At 43.4% G+C, this 23,531-nt stretch overlaps 1 long non-coding RNA gene across 1 annotated transcript; it reads left to right on the top strand.

The window, feature by feature from the left end:
• Nucleotides 1–848: 848 nt before the first annotated feature.
• LOC118914060 (uncharacterized) lies at nt 849–16,929 on the top strand. The gene is made up of 3 exons (XR_005025457.2): nt 849–1,537; nt 1,642–1,755; nt 15,739–16,929. It is a non-coding gene; the product is annotated as an uncharacterized LOC118914060 (long non-coding RNA).
• The last annotated feature ends 6,602 nt before the right edge of the window (nt 16,930–23,531 follow it).

Raw genomic sequence — 23,531 nt, 5'->3', positions numbered from 1 at the left:
AGGTAAGAACTCTAACTCCTGGGCCAGGCATCCTAGAGAAATCTAACATGGCCCCACTCTGGAGTTGCTCAGAGGACAGTGAGAAACCCGACTCTAATAAAACTAATGCAATACACTGCCACACACCTCTACTAGAGGTCACCACCAAGCTCTGTGGAAGCACAGAGGAGGGAGCCCTGAGCTCCTCCTGCCTGGGACTTCTCAGAAGATAACTTTTCAGCTGAGCCATGCATCAGCATTAATTCAGACATATATAGTTAAATAGTTGTTATCAACTATGGCTGCATGTTAACATCACCTGGGCAGCTTTCTGAAACACTAATGCCTGAGCAACATTCCAGACCAACTGAATCAGAATCCATCAGCATGGGACCAAGTTGTCTGGTTTCTGCTGTTTTGTTTTAAGCTCCTGTATTGATTACAGTATGCAGCCATGATTGTGAACTACTGATGTAAGAGAAAGCCCTAAACAAATGTGGCTTAAACAAGAGAGAAGTGTATTTTTCTCTCAAATAAAAGAAGTCCAGAGCTAGGCTGTCTAGGGTGGGGTGGGGCCCAACTCTGTCTTCCTCTGCCTTCCTTACCATAGCACATGATCTGTTTGGAGTTTTGAGAAAGAATGGGGTGAGTTGACATGATCCAGTTTGTAATTTGAAAAGATCATTCTGGTTGTATTGTGTGTCTCCTCTAGTTTCTTAGAGAGAAAGATGGTTTCAAGCTATGTTACCAAGAACAGTGGGTGTTGATAATTACTGAAGCTGGTTGGTGATGGGCACAAGGGGGTCATTATACTCTCTGTTTTGCAGTATATTTAAATTTGTTCATAATAAAAAGTTAAAAAATAAGAAAAGATTATGTTACCAAACCAATAGAATGTGTCTCCCTGGTTCAAAGGCTCTGTAATACATCTGTCCCTTCATGACCTTCATGATTGGGACCAAAAGGTCCATGTCTTTATCTAAATCCACAGTTAATTATTGGACAGAAAACAGAATAGGGCAGAGATGTGCAAAGAGCTTGGAGCTGGGAGTCTGAGCCTAGGGCCCAGTCCCTACTCCAGCCTCTCCATATGACCTTGGGAAACTTCTTCTCTCCTGGCCTCAGTCTTTCCCACTGTAAAAGGAGGAGATATGAGATGGACAATTGAGCCATTGGGGGATCAGGGCCCCAGAAAGCTCTAATAAAGCTGTTAAATAATTCTCATTGTTAGCAGAGTTCTTGGCTCACAAACTTTGGACCCCGAATGCATGTAGTTGTGAAATCTAGTCAATTAACTTTCCCATCCTGTTATCAGCTCTGGTTATGGCATAATGAGGCAATGGCTGAAGTACAAAGTGTTGACAGAGGCCAAGTGTGTCTTCACACATTTGCTGATTAAGTGAGCCTGAAAAGCTGCCCTACCGTCAGTGACGCAGAGTGCAGATTTGCCAGCGAACACACATGGGGTCCAGCAGCATCCAGCTCCTAGGTGACCAGAGCAGAGGACCAGGGATGAGCAGCTGCTCAGCATGCCCTTGCCTTTCACCTCTGTCTCCAGGTGTTCTTTCTGCTTTAAAGACTGTTCCTCAGTACAGCCCTTCACCAAAGGCCCAGCAGCTTCCACATTAACAAGTATCTGCCATCCACCCTTCCTTCACTCAGCTCCTGTTACTGTTGACCCTGTTGCAGAGGCCCTGGCAGTGCAGAGATGAACCAGACACCATCCCTGTTCTCAGGCTGCTCACAGACTTGAGAGGAAGACAGACATGGAAACTGGTATGTTTCTCTCACAAAGTTGGAGAAAGCCTTGTGGTGCCAAGAGAGCAAAGAGAAACAAGAAATGGAACAAAACAAAGCCTGAGAATGTCTAGGGAGGCTTCCTGGAGGTGGTGATACTTGATCTCAATCTTGAAAGCTATAAAAGGCCAGGGGAGATATGGCATTTCTAATAGACAGAGTTTCATGTGCAAAAGGCCAGAGGTAAGAGGTGACTTGGGTGGCTTGGGAGCTGTGAGTAGCCCCTACTGGCTGGTGCCTGGGGTCTGGTGGGCAGGCTGGGGAGCAATGAGAGTGATGAGGCTGGAGCACCAATAGGGGACTGGTCATGAAGGGTCTTACATGCTAAGGAGCTTCAGTGTTATCTTGAGGAGGCACAGAAGGCCTTTAAGGCAGAAGGATGACTTGGTTAGATGAGAACCATTTAATTTCACCAGATCACATGGCAATGAGTGAAGATTAGCTTTAACTCTGAGTAACAGAGACTTGAGTAACAGTGGCTTACACAAAATGGAAGTTGAGTCTAAAGAAGTAAAAGAAGCCTAGAAACAAGCAGTCCCAGGAGGTAATAAATGATCCTCAAGGATTTATATCCCCTCCAATTCACCACATGGTCATCCTTAGCAGTGAGAACTTAGCATCGTGGTTCAGGATGGCAGCTACCACGTCCGTATTTCAGGGGTTAGGATGGAGGGAGGGAGGAAGACAGAATGATAAAGTATGTATGCCAGCTGCTCTTAAGGAAGGGTCCCCCAAACTGCCCCAAGCGCTTTCACTTTTACAATTGGCCAGAATTAGTCACACGGTACAACTAGCTGCAAGGGAGGCTGAGATATGCAGTCTTTTTTGGAGACTTTCATTTCTGTGACTCTATGGGAAGACAGACACTGGGGGATGACTAAGAAGCTCTGCCACAGACCCTTCCATCTCTGCTGTGAGGACAAGTATTATCAACTTCACTTGACAGATGAGGACACTGAGGCTCAGAGAGAGCATGAGTCACTCGTACATGGTGCATTTGGAATTGCAAAGCCTGGCTTTGAATGCCACACTATTAAGCACTAGGCAAGCTATTAGACATGTAAACACCTGGTGTCCGGTGTTTAAACAGCCTTTCAGATATGCTGCATCCTGGTAAGGCATCAGCTACAGGTTGGTGAACTGCCCCAGGGTTGGTAAAAGAAAGGTGTTTCCCACTGTCATACATCTGACCATGTGGATTACAGATCATGGAACATTCCTTCCCCTCGACAGAGTGGTATGTCTGCAGCATGGGGGGGATAGAAGCACAGACGCGAGAGGACATGAGATGTAGTGGGCACAGCCCTGGGCCGGAGGGCCAGAGGCTGGGATGCCAGGCTGCCTGCCTCGCTTTGTACCCTCTGGACCCAATGACCACACAGGGAGGGGACTGGACTAGATCACAGACTCAAAGAAATCTTACACAGAAGCCCGCTTTCAAGCCAAGTTAAAAGGAGCTGCTTGCTGGGCTGCCCACCGCCACCCTCTGTGCCCCTGAGGCAGCTCCAGGGGTCTCTGCCACTCTGCAGGCCTCGGCTCTGCCCCAGGGCTGAGGTGCCTGGTAATGTCCATGAGGAGAGGGGAGCATCAGGGGACAAGGGGCAGGAACCAGGGAGCCTGGGCTCCACCTGGCCTGGGGAGAGTCCTTCATGGGGTCTGGAGGCCAGCCTGCCAGATCAGTCCTCCCAGGGCCAACTTTTTGGATCAGATGACCTACTAGAAAGGAGGGTGGGTAGACAGATCAGGGGTCCCTGGCTGGGCAATGGCTTCATTCCCAGCTGCACTCCAAGTTCTTCCAGAAGCTGGCCCCTACTCTGGCGTGTAAGGGGTGAGAGAGGCTCTGTGGAGAGACAGTATCAGGACTGGTTGGTGCCTGAGACTATGGAGGGGCCTAGGCATGCTATTCAAAACACTGAAAAACTGAATAACAGAACATCCAGCAGTGACTAGTAAGCACAGAGCTTGGCTTTAATGTTTCTGTGCCTGGTTCTTGCGTCGCCTTCCTGGGCTGTGCACGTGTTCCCCGCGTGCTGAGTCACAGCGGGTTTTGGGGGTCCCAGGGCAGGGGTGGGTAAACCAGAGTGGGGCTGGGTCCTCAGAGGCTAAGACATCTTCTGCTTACAAACTGGTAGATGATCATTTCATACTAAGGCACCCATAGGGCAGTATTAATGCCTTTCAGCTAAAAGTGAGTCCTGCACTGTCATTTACAGCTTAAGCCAAAGGAGTTCATCACTGTGATGGGAAGAATATGAATTAATAGTATTGTTACCCTGGTTGTACAGGACAGGAGGCTGAATCCCAGGGAGAGCCAAGCCAGTCAGAGACCCTGGCAGGGGCAGGGGAGAGCAGAACCTAAGTCTCTGCTTCGATATCCCTACATTTGTGGCCTTGGAGGTGCAATTACTGCCTGCTGGGGATGGATCAGCGCCTTTATTAGGTATGTTTACTTAACAGACTTCCCGTTCTCAACACCCAGAGGGAGAGAAAAGATAATTCAATCTTGTTTTCAAGCAAAAAGAAAACCAGAGAGGAGGGGTAATAAGGGGCAGAACAATGCTCCAGCTGACCAGGCCAGAATCTCAGATTGCATTACACCAAAGTCTGAGACTCAGTAAAGGGGACAAAGGAAATGTATTGAATGGGGGTGTTTATTCACTAAACAAGTTTGCAAACCTGTTTATTCATTCTCTTCTTATACTAATCATCAACATTCTCTGCCTCACAGAGCAGCAAGGTGTGGCAGAGAACCCGTTACTCCCAACGCCCCCCACCCCAAAGCATAGGAGTGAGACCCCACAAAACCTGGGTCTGCCCCTGCGTGTTCCCTTGATTCCTGCTTCCAGGGCTTGCAGCCCCTGGGTTCCACTCCCAAAGCTCTCTTGAGATAGGAGACTGTTTCTCCCTTCGGCTGAAAAGCATTGAGGAGCACACAAGTAGGAAAAGCAATTATTTTTGAAAACTCCAAGGCCACCCCTTCAGGGAGCCCTCAAGTCTACAGTAAATCAAGCTCTTGGTCTTAAAAGCTAAAAGATTTTTAAAATTCTGGTTTGCCTGCCAGACAGGCTTTTCCCTTTCCAAGTATGTGTAGATGGGTACAACTTCAGGCATGCTGAGAGCAAGACAGTCACCTAGGTGACACGGAATCAGGGACCTGCCCTGTGCTTTGCGTATGCCCCTGGAACCCCAAAGTGCTGCAGAAACATCTGAGTGGACTCTGTCTTGTGTCTCTCTGGAGTTTAAAATTCTTGGTTTAGGTGTACCTAAATGTCACTGTGTTAGTGATCTACTGAGCCTTCCTATTTATTCTGAAAATTTTTTAAGGGGACAGAGTAGGGGACACTGATGGATGATCCATCTGTCTGGATTGAAGTATAATAATAATAATACTTATTGAGAGTTTACCATGCGTTCTGCACTTCACACTGGATTACCTCATTTAAGGCTCATCACACCCATGTGACAGGTAACCTAACTTTAATTTCTATGTTGGCAGAGGAGGAACACACTTAGAAAGGTGTTCGTCAGCCTGGTTGGATGTTAGAATCACAGGGGGATTAAAAAAACACTGCTGCCCAAGCCCTACCCCAGACCACCTAAATCAGTCTCCAGGGATGGGGCCTGGCTATGGGTGTGATTTGAGGTGCTCGAGGTGATTCTAGTGTGTAGTCAGAATCAAGAAGGGGTTGCTCAAGGTCACCCAGCTAATGACTGGTGGATTCTAACCCAGGAGATTTAACTCACCAGGCCTCACTTGAACATGCCTGAAATCAATGTCATTACCCTCCCAAAGGACTGGGGCTTTGGCATGAAGTCCCTTCTCCCCTTAACAACAAAGGCACATGTGAGCCTGAAACCTCCAATACTTACAGCTCTGGAACCAGACTTACTGTTTAGTTCTTGCTCTACCCTTCCCTGATTGCACCAATGGCATGACACAGTGTATTAGTTTGCTTTTGCCACTATAACAAATTAACATGAACTTGTGGTTTGAAACAGCACAGATATATCCTCTTACAGTTCTAGAAGTCAGAAGTCAAAGCAATTTGTTGACCAAAAGTCAATGTGCCAGGGCCCGGCTGCCTCCTAAGGCCCTAGGAGAGAATCCCTTTCCTTGCCTTTTTCAGCTTATAGAACTGCTTTTCTTGCATTCCTTGGCACATGGCCCCTTCCTTCTTTCTCAAAGCCAGCAGTGTAGTATTTGCCCTCTTTTATAAAAAAAGACATTTGCAACTGCATTTAAGACCCATCTGGATAATCCAGGGTAATCTCCCCATTTTAAGATCTTTAATGTAATCACATCTGAAAAGGTCCCTTTTCCATTTAAGAGAATACTCAAAGGTCCAGGACCAGAATCTCTTTGGGGACCATCATTCAGTTTGCCACACACAGGAAACAGGGAGATCATGTTTCTGTTCAGATTCCAAAGGTAACTGTTCTGAAAACATGTTGGATGATATTAGTTTGGTCCAAAAGACAATTTGGTTAAGAAAAACAGTGCTCTAGCTGGCATGCAAGATGTTCCCTAATGACCTCTCCCCTCCCCCACCTCCACACCAGCCCACACTGCATAGTCCTCTCCCATGCTGTACAAGGAAGGTCGGTCTGTGTGACTAACAGCACAGGGGAGAAGTGGTGGTGGCATGTCACATCTGACATTAGGTAATGAAAGACTGAGGCTTTCCTCTTGGGCCATTTCTCTCCGATCTTGCTCTGAGGGAGCCAGTCACCGGGTGAACTTCGGAATGACCCACCTTGGAGGAACTGTGACCTCCTTCCAGCCTGTCAACATCCCCACGGGTGCACCTGGAAGTGGATCCACCTGTCCCAGGCAAGCCACCAGGGGCTGCAGCCCTTGCCAACAGCTTGATCACAACCCCAGGAGAGACTTGGAGCCAGAACCACTCAGCTAAACCTTTTCTGGATTCCTGATCCTTAGAAACTTGTTTAAAAGTACCAAGTTTGGGCGAGAGGGGCGGAAGATGGCGGCGTGAGTAGAGCAGCGGAAATCTCCTCCCAAAACAACATATATCTATGAAAATATAACAAAGACAACCCTTCCTAGAATAAAGACCAGGGGACACAGGACAATATCAAGACCACATCCGCACCTGAGAGAACCCAGCGCCTCGCGAAGGGGGTAAGATACAAGCCCCGGCCCTGCGGGAGCCGAGCGCCCCTCCCCCCAGCTCCCGGCGGGAGAAGAGCAGGTAGAGCGGGAGGGAGACGGAGCCCAGGACGGCCGAGCACCCAGCCCCCGCCATCCGGGCGAGAGTGCAGGGCACTCGATACTAGGAAAACAGGGCAGCAAGAACAGTGAGCGGGCACTGGAGGCTGGGCGCCAGAGGACATAAGAAAAGCGTGCGAACATTTTTTTTTTTTTTTTTTTTTTGCTTTTTTGCTGTTTTGTTTTGGCGAGCGCTTTTTGGAAGTCTTAAAGGGATAGGGACCCCAATACTAGGGAAACAGGGCAGAAAGACCGGTGAGCAGAGGCCTGAGGCTGGCACCAGAGAATAAAGAAAAACGAGCAACCACCTTTTTTTTTAATTAAAAAAAATTTTTTTTTTTAAATTTAAAATTTTTTTTTTTTTTTTTTTTTGGTGGTCGTTGTTTTGTTTTGGCGGGTGCTTTTTGGAAGTCTTAAAGGGGCAGGGCGGGTCACTTAATCCAGAGGTAGGGAATCCGGGGATCTCTGGGCACCCTAACCCCTGGGCTGCAGGGAGCAGGGAGACCCCTTACGGAGATAAATAGCCTCCCAGCAGCTCCTGCTCCAACGCGACTCCACCACTTTGGAGTAGCTGCCAGAGCCAGGCCACGCCCACAGCAACAGCGGAGATTAACTCCATAGCAGCGGGGCAGGAAGCAGAAACCCTGTCTGCGCGCAGCTGCGCAGCACAAGCCACTAGAGGTCGCTGTTCTCCCAGGAGAGGAGGGCCACAAACCAACAAGAAAGGAAGTCCTTCCAGCCGTCACTCGTCCCAGCTCTGCAGACTATTCCTATCACCATGAAAAGGCAAAACTACAGGCAGACAAAGATCACAGAGACAACACCAGAGAAGGAGACAGACCTAACCAGTCTTCCTGAAAAAGAATTCAAAATAAGAATCATAAACATGCTGACAGAGATGCAGAGAAATACGCAAGAGAAATGGGATGAAGTCCGGAAGGAGATCACAGATGCCAGAAAGGAGATCGCAGAAATGAAACAAACTCTGGAAGGGTTTATAAGCAGAATGGATAGAATGCAAGAGGCCATTGATGGAATTGAAATCAGAGAACAGGAGCGCATAGAAGCTGACATAGAGAGAGACAAAAGGATCTCCAGGAATGAAACAATATTAAGAGAACTGTGTGACCAATCCAAAAGGAACAATATCCGTATTATAGGGGTCCCAGAAGAAGAAGAGAGAGGAAAAGAGATGGAAAGTATCTTAGAAGAAATAATTGCTGAAAACTTCCCCACACTGTGGGAGGAAATAATCGAACAGACCACGGAAATACACAGAACCCCCAACAGAAAGGATCCAAGAAGGACAACACCAAGACACATAATAATTAAAATGGCAAAGATCAAGGACAAGGAAAGAGTGTTAAAGGCAGCTAGAGAGAAAAAGGTCACCTATAAAGGGAAACCCATCAGGCTAACATCAGATTTCTCAACAGAAACCCTACAGGCCAGAAGAGAATGGCATGATATATTTAATACAATGAAACAGAAGGGCCTTGAACCAAGGATACTGTATCCAGCACAACTATCATTCAAATACGATGGTGGGATTAAACAATTCCCAGACAAACAAAAGCTGAGGGAATTTGCTTTCCACAAACCACCTCTACAGAACATCTTACAGGGACTGCTCTAGATGGGAGCACTCCTAGAAAGAGCACAGCACAAAACACCCAACATATGAAGAATCGAGGAGGAGGAACAAGAAGGGAGAGAAGAAAAGAATCTCCAGACAGTGTATATAACAGCTCAATAAGCGAGCTAAGTTAGGCAGTAAGATACTAAAGAGGCTAACCTTGAACCTTTGGTAACCACGAATTTAAAGCCTGCAATGGCAATAAGTACATATCTTTCAATAGTCACCCTAAATGTTAATGGGTTGAATGCACCAATCAAAAGACACAGAGTAACAGAATGGATAAAAAAGCAAGACCCATCTATATGCTGCTTACAAGAAACTCACCTCAAACCCAAAGACATGTACAGACTAAAAGTCAAGGGATGGAAAAACATATTTAAAGCAAAAAACAGTGAGAAGAAAGCAGGGGTTGCAGTACTAATATCAGACAAAATAGACTTCAAAACAAAGAAAGTAACAAGAGATAAAGAAGGACACTACATAATGATAAAGGGCTCAGTCCAACAAGAGGATATAACCATTCTAAATATATATGCACCCAACACAGGAGCACCAGCATATGTGAAACAAATACTAACAGAATTAAAGGGGGATATAGACTGCAATGCATTCATTCTAGGAGACTTCAACACACCACTCACCCCAAAGGATAGATCCACTGGGCAGAAAATAAGTAAGGACACGGAAGCACTGAACAACACAGTAGAGCAGATGGACCTAATAGACATCTATAGAACTCTACACCCAAAAGCAACAGGATACACATTCTTCTCAAGTGCACATGGAACATTCTCCAGAATAGACCACATACTAGGCCACAAAAAGAGCCTCAGAAAATTCCAAAAGATTGAAATCCTACCAACCAACTTTTCAGACCACAAAGGCATAAAACTAGAAATAAACTGTACAAAGAAAGCAAAGAGGCTCACAAACACATGGAGGCTTAACAACACGCTCCTAAATAATCAATGGATCAATGACCAAATCAAAATGGAGATCCAGCAATATATGGAAACAAATGACAACAACAACACTAAGCCCCAACTTCTGTGGGACACAGCAACAGCAGTCTTAAGAGGAAAGTATATAGCAATCCAAGCATATTTAAAAAAGGAAGAGCATCCCAAATGAATGGTCTAATGTCACAAATATCGAAATTGGAAAAAGAAGAACAGATGAGGCCTAAGGTCAGCAGAAGGAGGGACATAATAAAGATCAGAGAAGAAATAAATAAAATTGAGAAGAATTAAACAATAGCAAAAATCAATGAAACCAAGAGCTGGTTCTTCGAGAAAATAAACAAAATAGATAAGCCTCTAGCCAGACTTATTAAGAAGAAAAGAGAGTCAACACAAATCAACAGTATCAGAAACGAGAAAGGAAAAATCATGACGGACCCCATGGAAATGCAAAGAATTATTGGAGAATACTATGAAAACCTATATGCTAACAAGCTGGGAAACCTAGGAGAAATGGACAACTTCCTAGAAAAATACAACCTTCCAAGATTGACCCAGGAAGAAACAGAAAATCTAAACAGACCAATTACCAGCAACGAAATTGAAGCGGTAATCAAAAAACTACCAAAGAACAAAACCCCCGGGCCAGATGGATTTACCTCGGAATTTTATCAGACATACAGGGAAGACATAATACCCATTCTCCTTAAAGTTTTCCAAAAAATAGAGGAGGAGGGGATACTCCCAAACTCATTCTATGAAGCTAACTTCACCCTAATACCAAAACCAGGCAAAGACCCCACCAAAAAAGAAAATTACAGACCAATATCCCTGATGAACGTAGATGCAAAAATACTCAACAAAATATTAGCAAACCGAATTCAAAAATACATCAAAAGGATCATACACCATGACCAAGTGGGATTCATCCCAGGGATGCAAGGATGGTACAACATTCGAAAGTCCATCAACATCATCCACCACATCAACAAAAAGAAAGACAAAAACCACATGATCATCTCCATAGATGCTGAAAAAGCATTTGACAAAGTTCAACATCCATTCATATTAAAAACTCTCAGCAAAATGGGAATAGAGGGCAAGTACCTCAACATAATAAAGGCCATCTATGATAAACCGACAGCCAACATTATATTGAACAGCGAGAAGCTGAAAGCATTTCCTCTGAGATCGGGAACAAGACAGGGATGCCCACTCTCCCCACTGTTATTTAACATAGTACTGGAGATCTAAGCCACGGCAATCAGACAAAACAAAAAAATACAAGGAATCCAGATTGGTAAGGAAGAAGTCAAACTGTCACTATTTGCAGATGACATGATACTGTACATAAAAAACCCTAAAGACTCCACCCCAAAACTACTAGAACTGATATCGGAATACAGCAAAGTTGCAGGATACAAAATCAACACACAGAAATCTGTGGCTTTCCTATATACTAACAATGAACCAACAGAAAGAGAAATCAGGAAAACAACTCCATTCACAATTGCATCAAAAAAAATAAAATACCTAGGAATAAACCTAACCAAAGAAGTGAAAGACTTATACTCTGAAAACTACAAGTCACTCTTAAGAGAAATTAAAGGGGACACTAACAGATGGAAACTCATCCCATGCTCATGGCTAGGAAGAATTAATATCGTCAAAATGGCCATCCTGCCCAAAGCAATATACAGATTTGATGTAATCCCTATGAAACTACCAGCAACATTCTTCAATGAACTGGAACAAATAATTCAAAAATTCATATGGAAACACCAAAGACCCCGAATAGCCAAAGCAATCCTGAGAAAGAAGAATAAAGTAGGGGGGATCTCACTCCCCAACTTCAAGCTCTAGTATAAAGCCATAGTAATCAAGACAATTTGGTACTGGCACAAGAGCAGAGCCAGAGACCAATGGAACAGACTAGAGAACCCAGACATTAACCCAGACATATATGGTCAATTAATATTTGATAAAGGAGCCATGGACATACAATGGCGAAATGACAGTCTCTTCAACAGGTGGTGCTGGCAAAACTGGACAGCTACATGTAGGAGAATGAAACTGGACCATTGTCTAACCACATACACAAAAGTAAACTCAAAATGGATCAAAGACCTGAATGTAAGCCATGAAACCATTAAACTCTTGGAAGAAAACATAGGCAAAAACCTCTTAGACATAAACATGAGTGACCTCTTCTTGAACATATCTCCCCGGGCAAGGAAAACAACAGCAAAAATGAGTAAGTGGGACTATATTAAGCTGAAAATCTTCTGTACAGCAAAAGACACCATCAATAGAACAAAAAGGATCCCTACAGTATGGGAGAATATATTTGAAAATGACACATCCGATAAAGGCTTTACGTCCAGAATATATAAAGAGCTCACATGCCTCAACAAACAAAAAACAAATAACCCAATTAAAAAATGGGCAGAGGAACTGAACAGACAGTTCTCCAAAAAAGAAATACAGATGGCCAACAGACACATGAAAAGATGCTCCACATCGCTAATTATCAGAGAAATGCAAATTAAAACTACAATGAGGTATCACCTCACACCAGTAAGGACGGCTGCCATCCAAAAGACAAACAACAACAAATGTTGGCGAGGCTGTGGAGAAAGGGGAACCCTGCTACACTGCTGGTGGGAATGTAAATTAGTTCAACCATTGTGGAAAGCAGTATGGAGGTACATCAAAATGCTCAAAACAGAGTTACCATTTGACCCAGGAATTGCACTCCTAGGAATTTACCCTAAGAATGCAGCAATCAAGTATGAGAAAGATCAGTGCACCCCTATGTTTATCGCAGCACTATTTACAATAGCCAAGAATTGGAAGCAACCTAAATGTCCATCAATAGATGAATGGATAAAGAAGATGTGGTACATATACACAATGGAATACTACTCAGCCATAAGAAAAGGGCAAATCCAACCATTTGCAGCAACATGGATGGAGCTGGAGGGTATTACGCTCAGTGAAACAAGCCAAGCAGAGAAAGAGAAATACCAAATGATTTCACTTATCTGTGGAATATAAGAACAAAGGAAAAACTGAAGGAACAAAACAGCACCAGAATCACAGAACTCAAGAATGGACTAACAGGTACCAAAAGGAAAGGGACTGGGGAGGATGGGTGGGTAGGGAGGGATAAGGGGGGGAGAAGTAGGGGCGTATTAGGATTAACATGCATGGGGGGGTAGGAGAAGAGGGAGGGCTGTACAACACAGAGAAGGCAAGTAGTGATTCTACAACATTTTGCTATGCTGATGGACAGTGACTGTAAAGGGGTTTATAGGGGAGACCTGGTATAGGGGAGAGCCTAGTAAACATAATATTCGTCATGTAAGTGTAGATTAGTGATACCAAAAACAAAGCAAAACAAAACAAAACAAAACAAAAAAAGGGCAGTTCCTGTGTGGTAACCTTCAATGAGTTCTACACAAGGGTATAAAGGGCATATAAAAGTGTAGGCAAAGGGTCTGTTTGTGTTTATACAGAGGATCAAAGCCTAATTGGGCTACCCCGAAAATGAACTAAGATACGATATGAAAGAGAACTTCCAACATCAGCACTCTCTGGAAGACTCATGCCAGAAGATGATCATCAAAAAACCCCAACAAAGATCCACGCACTGCTACAGCTGTAGATGCACTCATCCCACCAGCTCCTGGACTTGCCATGGGAATGAAGGAGATATCTAAGCTGGCCTGTGCATACAGTAAAACAACAAATTTGACTGGATCTATACTGTTGGAACTCAACCAAGAATTAGGAGAAATGCAAATTGTAGCGCTCCAAAATCTTACAACTACAGACTATTTACTGTTAAAAGAACATAAGGGATGTGAACATTCCCCAGGAATGGGTTGTTTTAATTTGTCTGATTTCTCTCAGACTGTTCAAGTTCAGTTGGACATATCCACCATATCATAGATAAGTTTTCACAAATGCCTAAGGTGCCTAACTGGTTTTCTTGGTTTCACTGGAGATGGCTGGTAATTACAGATATGCTTTGGTTATGTAACTATACTCCTGTTATGTTAATGTGTGTGCGCAACTTAAGTTGTAGCTTAAAACCTATACATGCTGAAATTACTCTACAAGAAGATATGTCAAAGAAATAATCAATCTTCCCATGTTTTCTTCCGCCTGCTACTTCTATAGCTTTTCTTCTTCCTTCCTAATTACAACCCTTAAATAGAATTCGTGCCTCATATCAAATTTACTGAGTATCATAATTCTTCCAAGTGATGAAGATACCTCAAGACAAATGCTGGGCATAGAAGCTACAGGGCATAAATATGCAAAGAAATAAAAAGCCAACCATTTCAAACAATAAGGCTTCTTTCTCACTTACCAACTTTACATTTCCCTGTATGGCCCTGGAAGATGACTGGTTAGCCAGAGACGGGTAAGATTCCTCAAGGGAGGAACAACCTAAGACAGGCACAGTCGCAGGGGGTCATCAGGTGAGAAATTGGGGATCAACAGAGGTGAGGCTTAGAACCTCACCCCCGCGTTCTGAGAGAAATCTTCTGCATACGTGGATGTTTTATTGCCTTGTCTAGCTTGGATTAACACATAGTCTACAGGCACACACCTGATCATCTACATTTGCTCTCTTACAACACTAAACTATGTTTTCTACCTTTATCTTGTATCTACCTACCACTTCAGCATTTTATTAAAAATAATAAGAATAAAGAGAGAAATGTGGTATTCACATATAAATCAAGTATAAAAACCAAATGAGTATTCATATTTGAACTGACTGTTTATAATTCATAATGCATGAGCAAAACCGAAAGTTTCTGTGATGACTGCCCTTGTACTGTTCACTATGTAACTTATTCATTATGTAAGAATTTGTTCTCCATGTAAGAACTTGTTTGTTATGCCTCAGAAGATTGGAGACTGACGAAAATTAGGCTTGGGGTGGATTAATGATTGTGCATTGAGCATTCACTCCCCTATACAGAATTTTATTGTCGTTAACAACCATTTGATCAATAAATATGAGAGATGCCCTCACAAAAAAAAAAAAAAAAAAAAGGACAGACTTCCATTTTCCAATGGTAAAATAAATAAGTAACCAGAATGTAATGTATAGCATAAGGAATATAGTCAAGATATTGTAACAGCTTGGTAGGGTGATAGCTGGAACCTAGAATTATGTATATAAATGTTTTATCACTGTGTTGTAAAAAGAAGAAGAATAATAATGCAAAAAGTAGGATTCTAAATAACACATATCATAGTGTAATACAAGTGATGCATTTTTAAAAAAATTGTGATATAATAATATATGTGCTTTTTTATTAACACATTAAATAAATCTAGTAAAAAAAAAAAAAAGTACCAAGTTTGGGGCAATCTGTCATGCAGCAATAGATAATGAATACAATGAATATTCTCAGCTTCTACCAATTCTAGTATTGGTCATTTTTAGTTACTCCAATGGGGCATTTTGCAAACTTTGAGGTAACTTGAAGCACTTTTGTCCATTTTCCAGAAGTGTGTAGTGATTCATTTTTATCTTTTATAAATATTCAGTTTATTTTCACCATTATCCTCTGCATTACCATGTTTTAATATGAAAAAAAGCAAAGAGAGGATGATTTAGAATGATCTGATGTCTAAAAATGGGGATTGGCAGGGACAAGGCACATGGCTTGTTTCTGGAGCTTCACTGACATGGGACTGGAGGCAGAGTTTGGAAGGGACTGGCTATCCTCTGGCCCATCATTCATGCAGCTGTTTCATCCTCATTGTATAGCATTCCTTTGTGTTAATATACCACAATGTGTTTATTCACTCTACTGTTGATGAGTGTTTGGGCTGTTTTCAGTTTGGGTCTGTTAAAGTCATCCAGCTTTCAACATTTTTATACATGACTTTTGGTGCCCATGTGCTCACATTTCTGTTGGGTGTATACTTAGGAGTGGAATTGCCAGGTCACTGGACATGCATGTGTGTGCTCAGCTTTTAGGAGATAATATCAAACAGTTTTTCAAAGAGGTACCACTCACACCCAGCAGCTGTGGATGAGAGCCCTAGGTGTTCCACATCTCCCTGTTTTTAAATACTAACTACAAATTTTTAAACACCCTTTGTAGGCCAAACAAAATACAAATTTGACTGGTGGCTGCCTGCTTTCAACCTCTCTGGTGGAGAGAATTCAAGCAACAGAGCAGCTGAGCACTAGACAAGATGCATCCCTACGACTCAAGCTAGAGAGCCTGAGGTTGGCTGTAGCAAACGGCTCAAGTCTCTCATTCCTCCACTCCCACCCAATACCTGCCCCACAGAGCTTGGAAGACAGGCCTCACTTTCCTATTTCCCTGTGAGGACTTACTGATACATGTCTGCAGATCATGCAATGATGAGAAATAGGGCTATAAATATACAAGGATGATGCGACCATCAGACTTAAAACCTTATGTCAGACCCTGCCCCAACTCAAGTTCTCTGCCATCCAGGAGTTCAAACTTCAGACCAGAGCTCCTTTCTGTGCCCATAAATATCCCAAAACTTTCCAGGCCTCTCTGCTCTCTGCCCCTGGCCACAGTCTTGGCTCTAGCCCATTTCCCCCGCTGCCTCCAACCCTCACCAACTCCTGTCCTTGCAGCTGCCTTGATAAAGAAGAATTTCCCACCTCCTTCCAGCTTTCAGTCCTTTGCCTTCTCCTCAAACTTGTCACAGACTGGCAAGCCTATCTGGAGGCCAGCATGCCCACTCTCTGCTTTATCACTTCTGCTCTAAGGGCCTCCAGAATGACTCTGAAGTCGGACAGACTTGGAACTGAATCCTTACCCTACCTCTCACTAGATGAATAAATAACCGCAGGCACTTCACTTAACCTCTCTGTGCTTCAATTTCCACATCTGTGGAAAGGGAATATCAGTAATGCTTATTGCCTCAGGTAGGCATAAGGAATAATGAAATAAAGCCCTTGAAGATTATTAACCTCAATGCCAGGTGGAAGATCTGGGGCCCAGAAAGACAAACACGGCAGGCCATGGTCACACAGCATGTCTGTGAAAGAAGTAGGACTGAACCCAGGTTTCCTGGGGATCCTGGCTCTGGACTCCATGCACTGCCTGGGAAGGATTTCTGCTGGGTTGTGAAGACCAGTGAGAGTTTTCAAGCCAGAACCTGGTAGGATCACAGTGAGGACCAAGTAAGATGTCCATTTCCAGTCCTAACAAAAGACTGTTGTCCTCTTTGCATGAAAGCCAACCATGTACTAGGTATACTACATGCTTTATAGACATGAACTAGTCTTTCCTCAAAAGGAAACAATCATTTTACAGAAGAGGGCACTGAGGCTCAGAGAAGACCACAAGTTTTGTAAATTGTGGAGCAGGAGTTGGAAACCAGATAGAGAATATGAACTTTCTAAGATACTAGGCTGTTGCCTGCTGTGGGATCAGATTGCTCTGTCTGCCTAAACCAGGGTCTTTAGATATGTCTGTGAGTGCTGGGGACTGTGGCAGTAGCTGGGGCCCCCTTTACTGGGACAGGCAATTGTATCCCAGGTGGCCTGTGGCTCCTCTCAGAATGGCTCTCTTTCTGAAAGCCTCTATCTTTCATTCCACCTCCACCCCCACCACTTTTACCTTTGCCTTTACCTTCACCTTCACCAGGGGCCTGAGTGAGAAGAGCTTACCGTGGTGTCAGGAATCACCTTTCCAATTCCTGAACCAAGGTCTTGCTCTGTCTGCTTTGCTAACCCAGCTTTTGGGCATTTCTCTTCCTTGCTCTTGACATTAGTTTCCCAATCTGACACTAACTACAGTGAAGGCTCTGAAGTGACCCTGACTCTTCCTTAACATCTCTACCTGCTCCATTCAAGGGAGACTCAGCTGGAGGTCAGAATCAGAAGGAAAGCAAATGGACTAGGGTAATTCACACCAGGGAGTGAATGGCTGACAGCTCCCACCCCCACCCCCATTACTTATATTATTGGCCTTAAAAACAATCAAAAACAAGCAAACGAGTGAATCATCCTGGTGGTGTTTTATGTGAAGAGAAGAAGAAAAGGGAACTAGTTCAGTAGTGAGGAAAATAGAGTTTGTGACCAGAACCCTCTTCTCCACAGCCTGAAGCAAGACTTTGGGCTCTGGGATCAGACAGAGCTGAGGTCAGATCAGAGTCATTGATGGGCTTTGTGGCCTTGGCAAGTTAGTGACCTCTCTGAACCTTGGTTTCCACATCTGTTAAAGGCTGTAACATTCCCTGCCTCTGATTGGCAATGAACCGCAAGCAAGCTAGCACAGGTGAGGTACTCCCTGGGGGCGTGCAGGGGGCCTCCTTTCTTCTGCTCCCACCTCTGCCCCAGGATCTGAGTGTGTTGACCTGAGCAGGGTGGACACAGGCAGGAAGGCAAGCTCTGCTGTGGCCATGTAGGAGGGAGGTTGTAGGTGGTCTCCCTCCCAGAAGCCCCTAGCCCTGCATTCCCTGATGGTGCAGATTTTGGAAGCTGAGGGTTGACCGCAAGACAGTCCTGACTATGGGCTCCTGGGTGCCAGGTGGGGTGAGTGGGAAGCAGCTTTCCTCAGGCCAGTTGGCTCAGCCCACTGCTTTATTTAGCTTGAAACATTCAACTTCTTGCTTGTATTTGAAAACCTGTATCTGATGTGATGGCCTGGCAGCTGGTGAGAAGTGTGGAAAGCTGCATCTGGGCTGTGAGAAGTCTTGGCTGTGTGTGTGTAACAGCCCAGTCTTCTCTGTGCCTGGGATCTTGTTCCTTCATTCACTCACTCACTCACTCACTCACTCAGGCATCCTTCAACTATCTATTAGGTGCTTACTATCTATGTTAAATGCTGCGATCCCACTGGTGAGCAAGACTGACACAGTCCCTGCTCTCTCAGAGTGTAGATTCTTTTAGGGGAGGGACCATTAGTAGGTCACTAGTCAAATGAATCACACAAGGTAGTGTAAAAGTTGAGACTGATATACATTCTCAAGGACTGGAATATGCTTCCATCAAGGTGAGTAATGGGCCTTAACCAGATGGCACAGGCTTGTGAATTTAAGTGTTTTGTGAATCCATTCATCCAACAGTTATTCACATCTATTCTGAGCCAAGCATGTACTAAGCCATCAATGGAATTGTCACCACCCTACCAGGATCCCCTTGAGTGTTGTGTGGAGGTGTTATTATTCTCCTCTGGAACCCCCATGCTAGACCCAGGCTTGATTATGCAATAGAACTCAGACACTGAGACGAGGATTGAAAGCCATACAGAAAACCAGAGAATCCTTCCTGGCTGAGCAGGGATTTGGTGAAGGAGGGTACAGATTATTACTAGCATTACTGTGAAGTTGGGGAAGCAAGAGACTCAAGTTCCAGCCATGGTTCTGCTACTCAAGGACTGTGTGACTTCAGGGAAACCCTCTCCCTCTCTAGTCTTCAGTTTCCCCTACTGAACAAGAAAGGGGTTGGAGCAGGTCAGGTCCAGGGTCCAAGCCACAGAGCCCAGGATAACATTTGGGGCAGAGCAAGAGCCTGGGAATGACTGTCATTTGTCATAGGGGGCCAGGGCAGGGCTGGGGCCATGAGCAGGCAGAGTGTTAGGGCCATCCTACCTGTTCATAATCGATGCTATTTTGTCATCAGAATAACATAGCCTAGCACATTTATAGTAATTCTCAGGTCACTGGGTCTAACAGGTAAATTTCCTTTAAAAGCTTGATGTTAAATGTATTTAAAGTGATCATAGTTCACTGAATTTTTATTTGAAAGGACAATTATAATATGGTGATATGTTCTGGGGCACATGAGATAGGATTCTAGATCCTATCTTTGCTTCTAAAGACTAGAGAGGAATGGGAAAGATAGTACCTTTCCAGCAGATACACCTCAACCAGGTGACCAAGGAGAACCTCACCAGTGATGTCAGGTGTCACCTGGCATGACGGAACAAGAAGAGCACCTCACCTCTGTGGTATTCTGTCCATAAACTACAATCCCAGCCCAAGCGTGAGAAAAAACATTAGACAAACCCAAACTGGAGGGCATTATGTAGGATGGCCAGCCAGGGCTCCTCCACCCTGTCAGGGTTACGAAAAACAAGGAGAGACTGAGAAACTGCCACAGCCCGGAGGAGACCATGAGGAGGCATGACAACTAGATGCAGCATGGTGCCCTGCTGGATCATGGGGCAGAAAGAGGACACTAATGGAAAAACTGGTGAGATCCAAATAAAGTCTGGAGTTTACTTAAGTATACATCACCCATGTCAGTTTTCTTTGTTTTGACATGTATACCGTGGTAATATAAAATGTTAACAATGGTGAAAACAGGGTGAGGTATATTTGCAAACTCTATACTACCTATGCAACTTTTCTCTAATTTCTAAATTTATTCCAAAATAAAAATTTCATTAAAAAAAAGAAGCAGAGGACTCACAGACTCCGAGAAGGGACTGGCAGTTACCAAAGGAGAGGGGTGGGGAGGGAGGGAGAAGGGGATTGAGGGGTATTATGATTAGTGCACATGGTGTGGGGGGGATCATGGGGAAGACAGTGTAGCACAGAGAAGGCACATAGTGAATCTGTGGCATCTTACTACACTGATGGACAGTGACTGTATTGGGGTATGGTGGGGGGAGCTCGATAATATGGGTGAATGTAGTAACCACATTATTTTTTCATGTAAAACCTTCATAAGAGTGTATGTCAATGTTACCTGAATTTTAAAAAAAACAGAAACATTTTAGGACTAAAATGAAAGCATTTGGCAAAAAAGAAGGAAAGGATGATTAAAAGACAAAATAAATACCTTCCTTCTTTAAAAATGCTATAGAATAATTTGTTTTGTCTTAATTGATGGAGTTAGGATTTTTGGTAGTGACAAAATTTCTAAGCAGAAAAATTTGAAACTAAGTCAAACTCTGAGGATTCATGTAAGGTCCTGTCCTTTTACTTCATGCTTTGAACTGGGGCTAATATAGAGGGCTGCACAGAGTACAGTAAATCACAGGAGGAAATTAGAACTCTGGAAGGGTCACAGAAGGCTTCCTAGAGGAGGGGGCATTTTGAATAGGATCTTGAAGGATGTATAGGAGTTATCAAGCTACAGTGAAAGAGTAAGGATAGAAATATCTATCCTTATATTTAATAAATTATTCATTGGTTACCTACTAAGTGCCAGACGCTAGGTCTGGCTCTGGGGATACAGCTATAAAAAAAACCAAGAAATGTTCTCTGTCCTCATGGTGTTTTGTTTACTGTTACTTTCCACAACAAATATAATTACATAGTTGCAATTGTAATGTGGATATTTAGGTATGTATATTCTAGAAATATCAACTATCAGGGCTGCTTTGTCACCTACCCTGTCTTCTAAGGGACACTACTCCCTGTCAAGCCTCTGCTGCCCCATGCTTCCACTAGGCTGGTTTTAGGGGCATGTAACCTGTGCAGTTGCCCAAGGCGTTTGGTTTTATGTTCTGCTGTCATCATCTTGAAATGCCTGATAATTTTACCTGTGAATGTGTGTTTTGTAAGCGATGTCTAATGAGACAATGAAGTGTGCATGTGAGCAGATGAGATATGCTTGGTGGGGGGCATGCATGCGTAGGCTCAGCTCCCTGGTGATGGTAGGCAGTGGATATGCCAAGCTGTCAGCCTGGCCACTTGATGTTGCACACACACTATACCTGAGGAGGACGGGGTCCAGGATGCTCCAGGGCCCAAGAGGGCGGCCGGGGCTGGGCCCTGGGCCCCACCTGGTGGCTGTAGCTGAGGAAGCAGCAGTGCTGGCAGCAGCCGAGGCCCCAGGCGAGAGGGGCCTTTGGATCTCACGTATGGGTCCTTTACTACATTTATTGAGGGGCTTCTATGTGTCAGGTCCTGAGTTTGATAAGAACTCTAGTTATGCCCAACTAGAGGTGGGAAGAAATGCTGGTTTTTCTTAACAGTTTTTATCCCATTAAAAAATTTCATATAGCAAATACACAGGATATAGAAAAGAAGGAAAAAGGACTCCATAGACTCAAAACTCAACAAATAATTATTAACATTTTGGTGTGTTTCTTTCTGGACTTTGCTATGTATGTTTTTCACAGTGTTTAAATGATACAGAATATATATTCTATCAAGTGGAGATACCATATTAACTTTCTTTGACCTTTATAAGGCTTCCAATTTTTTTATAAGACTTTGCTTGACATCTTGGTACATAATTGTACTTTTAAAATAACTGACTCATTTCAAAAAAAGTATAACATTTTTCATGAATTTCAGATTATTTCTCAATCCAGAATTTCTGTTCTTTGCTCTCTACATTCTCCTTAGATGAGTCATTTGCTCATGCGTTTGGTTATTTCAGCACTGACTTCTCCTCAGCTTTATAGTAATACATTTAATAACTCAGATGAAATGGGCAAAGTCCTTGGAATAGGTAACAAGACGAGCCCTGTATCTATTAAACAAATTAAATTCAAGATTGAAAACCTTCTAACAAAAGAAACTCCAGATTCAGATGACTTCACTGGTGAATTCTAATAGCAAGGGATTTAAGGAAGAAATTATACCAATTCCATGCAAACTCTTAGAGAAAACAGAAGTAGAGAAAACACTTCCCAGTCATTTTATAGGGCCAACATTTCCCTGATACAAAAAGCATGCAAGGACATTCCAAAAAATGAAAAAACTACAGTCCAGTATTCCTCATGAATATAAATGCATAAAGTTCAAATGAAATATTATCAAAGCAAATCCAGCAGAACATATGAAGGATAATTCATAATTTCCACAGTGGGAAATAAGCTAAATGTTTTCCAACTGGTAAATGGATAAACAAACTGTGGTACACTCATATGAGGGGATACTGCTCAGCAATCAAGAGGACTACAGATACACACAACATGGATGAATCTCACATGGATATGGTCAGTGAAGGAAGATACACTCAAAGACTGCACCCTATATGGTTCTAAATATATGACATTCTGGGAAAGACAGAACTATAGGAACAGAAAACAAGTCATTGATGGGAGAAAAGAAAGACCAGAGAATGGGTCAGCACGGGCATAAAGGGTGACCACAGGAGCAGAGCGCAGGAGAATGTGGGGCGGGGGTGTGGTACAAGAGGTCTGTGTTTTGATTGTGATGGTGGTTACATGGCTGTGTGTGTTTTTGTTGCAGCTTGGAGAACTCTATACTACTCTAGCATACATTTTGCTAAATGTAAATAATACTTCACTAAAAAGGGAATAAAAAGTTTCCATATATGGCATTCTGGAAAAGGCAAAAAACTGAAGGGACATAAAATACATCCATGGTAGTAGGGGCTGGGTGGGAGGAGGGGTTTGACTACAGCGAGGCACAAAGTAATATTTGAGCATCACAGAAATATGCTATTTCTTGTTTGTGGTAGTGGTAATAAGACTAGATACATCTGTCAAAATTCATAGAACTGTACTCCATCTTAGGTACACCCATTTTAGGGTGAATTTGACTATATGTAAATTATTCCTCAATATAAATGTCTTTAAAAAAATCTTTATACCCCAGATCGCTCATGACTGCTTAGTTCATCTATGGCAGCTGTCCTTAAAAGGACATATGCACACATTTTTCTTAAGGCATTGATTTATGTCAAATTATTATCAAATTCCCTGCCTCTAGCTTTCAGCTTTCTCATTTATAAAATGGAAGTTTGACCCTCTTAATATCTTTTAATGGGAAAGAACAGGTCTTGAAGTTGAATAATCTGTTCAAAATCTGTCCTCACCACTTCCAACTGTGTGACTTTGGACAAGTTATTTAGCTTTGTTAGGCCTCAGTTACAATATAATAACAGTGCCCACATCATAGTAATGTTGGGAGGATTAAATCAGATGTCCATAAAGAGTTTAGTGCACGTTAGACACAGAGAAAGCATCCCATAAATGGT

This window comes from Manis pentadactyla, chromosome 3 (genome assembly GCF_030020395.1).
Source record: "Manis pentadactyla isolate mManPen7 chromosome 3, mManPen7.hap1, whole genome shotgun sequence".
Taxonomy (NCBI): domain Eukaryota; kingdom Metazoa; phylum Chordata; class Mammalia; order Pholidota; family Manidae; genus Manis; species Manis pentadactyla.
Note: the sequence above shows the minus strand (reverse complement) of the source record. Positions and strands in the feature narration are given on the sequence as shown.